Consider the following 2,702-nt stretch of genomic DNA (forward strand, 5'->3'; position numbering starts at 1 on the left):
TGGCGCCGTTGCCGGGGATTGTTCGAGTTTGGACAACTGACGGTTCATCTTGTTGCTCAGATTAGGTAACTTTCTTTTCGTTTTCTTTTCAAAAATTTTTCAAAAAAAAAAATTTCTCCTTTGTTTTCGAAAAAAAATTTTTTTAAAATAAAAGTGTTTTCAAAAATATATTTTTCTTCAGAATTTTTAAGAATGAATTCTAGTGTTTCATGGAGCATGTTGAAGCCTGGCTGGCTGTAAAGCCATGTCTAATTCCTTTGGGAATGAGTATGTCAGGCGTGTCATGTCTGAGTTACATACTAAAGCTTGGCTGGCTATTAAGCCATGCCTGACCCTTTGATTGGAGCTTTAGAGCATAAGATTCCTGGAATTCATATTAAAAATTTTGGAATCCTTATTTTTCTTTTTCAAAATGATTTTCGAAAAAAAAATTAATTAAAAGAAAATATAAAAAAAAATCATAAAATCATAAAAATCAAAAATATTTTTGTGTTTCTTGTTTGAGTCATGTGTCATGTTATAAATTTGGTGTCAATTGCATGTGCATCTTGCATTTTTCGAAAATTTTCATGCATTCATAGTGTCTTCATGATCTTCAAGTTGTTCTTGGTAAGTCTTCTTGTTTGATCTTTGCATTTGCATGTTTTGTGTCTTTTCTTATTTTTCATATGCATTCTTGAATTCTTAGTGTCTAGGCATTAAAGAATTCTAAGTTTGGTGTCTTGCATGTTTTCTTTGCATTAAAAATTTTTCAAAAATATGTTCTTGGTGTTCATCTTGACATTCATAGTGTTCTTGGTGTTCATCTTGACATTCATAGCATTCTTGCATGCATTCATTGTTTTGATCTAAAATCTTCATGCATTGCATTATTTTTCTTGTTTTTCTCTCTCATCATAAAAATTCAAAAATAAAAAAATATCTTTCCCTTTTTCTCTCTCATAAATTCGAAAATTAGATTTGACTTTTTCAAAAATTTTTAAAATCTAGTTGTTTTTATGAGTCAAATCAAATTTTCATTTTAAAAATCCTATCTTTTTCAAAAATAAAATCTTTTTCATTTTTCTTAGTTATTTTCGAAAATTCTAAAAACATTTTTCAAAAATCTTTTTCTTATTTTTATATCAAATTTTCGAAAATAACATCACCAATTAATGTTTTGATTCAAAAATTTCAAGTTTGTTACTTGCTTGTTAAGAAAGATTCAAACTTTGAGTTCTAGAATCATATCTTGTGATTTCTTGTGAATCAAGTCATTAATTGTGATTTTAAAAATCAAATCTTTTCAAAAATATCTTCTTATCTCATCTTTTTCAAAATTTGATTTCAAAATATCTTTTCTAACTTCTTATCTTCTTATCTTTTCAAAATTGATTTTCAAATTTGTTTCAACTAACTAACTAACTTTTTGTTTGTTTCTTATCTTTTTCAAAACTACCTAACTAACTCTCTCTCTCTAATTTTCGAAAATATCTTCCCTCTTTTTCAAAAATTTCTTTTTAATTAACTAATTATTCTTATTTTTATTTTTGATTTTAAAAATTTTCGAAAAATACTAACATTTTTCAAAAACCATTTTCGAAAATCACTAACCCTTTTTCAAAAATTATTTTCGAAAATTCTCCCTCTCCCATCTTATTCTATTTATTTATTCATCTACTAACATCTCATCTTACATCTCAACCCTCCTCACAGTTGTGTTTCTTCCATTATATTACATTCTTTGTCTCCCCCTCTTCTTCTACTCACACAGGGATCCCTATACTGTGGTATAAAGGATCCATATTATTATTATTATTTTTTCTGTGCCCTCTTCTTTGTCATATGAGCAGGAGCAAGGACAAGAATATTCTTGTTGAAGCAGATCCGGAACCTGAAAGGACTCTGAAGAGAAAATTAAGAGAAGCTAAATTACAACAATCCAGAAATAACCTTTCAGAAATTTTCGAACAGGAAGAGGAGATGGAAGCCGAAAATAATAATAATGTAAGGAAGATGCTTGGTGACTTTACTGCACCTAATTCCAATTTACATGGAAGAAGCATCCCCATTCCTGCCATTGGAGCAAACAACTTTGAGCTGAAACCTCAATTAGTTTCTCTGATGTAGCAGAACTGCAAGTTTCATGGACTTCCATCTGAAGATCCTTTTCAGTTCTTAACTGAATTCTTGCAGATATGTGATACTGTAAAGACTAATGGAGTAGATCCTGAAGTCTACAGGCTCATGCTTTTCCCTTTTGCTGTAAGAGACAGAGCTAGACTCTGGTTGGATTCTCAACCCAAGGATAGCCTGAACTCATGGGATAAGCTGGTCAAGGCTTTTTTAGCCAAGTTCTTTCCTCCTCAAAAGCTTAGTAAGATTAGAGTGGACGTTCAGACCTTCAGACAGAAAGAAGGTGAATCCCTCTATGAAGCTTGGGAGAGATACAAAGGACTGACCAAAAAGTGTCCTACTGACATGCTTTCAGAATGGACTATCCTGGATATCTTCTATGATGGTCTGTCTGAGTTATCTAAGATGTTATTGGATACTTCTGCAAGTGGATCCATACACCTAAAGAAAACGCCTGCAGAAGCTTAAGAACTCATTGACATGGTTGCTAATAACCAGTTCATGTACACTTCTGAGAGGAATCCTGTGAATAATGGGACGCCTATGAAGAAGGGAGTTCTTGAGATTGATACTCTGAATGCCATATT

At 31.4% G+C, this 2,702-nt stretch overlaps 1 non-coding gene across 1 annotated transcript; it reads right to left on the reverse strand.

Moving 5' to 3' along the window:
• Positions 1-2,358: 2,358 nt before the first annotated feature.
• On the reverse strand, positions 2,359-2,465 carry LOC148554873 (small nucleolar RNA R71). The gene has a single exon (XR_015887236.1). It is a non-coding gene; the product is annotated as a small nucleolar RNA R71 (small nucleolar RNA).
• Positions 2,466-2,702: the final 237 nt, after the last annotated feature.

The sequence above is a fragment of the Arachis ipaensis genome, chromosome B6, assembly GCF_059453495.1.
Source record: "Arachis ipaensis isolate K30076 ecotype BB chromosome B6, ASM5945349v1, whole genome shotgun sequence".
Lineage (NCBI taxonomy): Eukaryota > Viridiplantae > Streptophyta > Magnoliopsida > Fabales > Fabaceae > Arachis > Arachis ipaensis.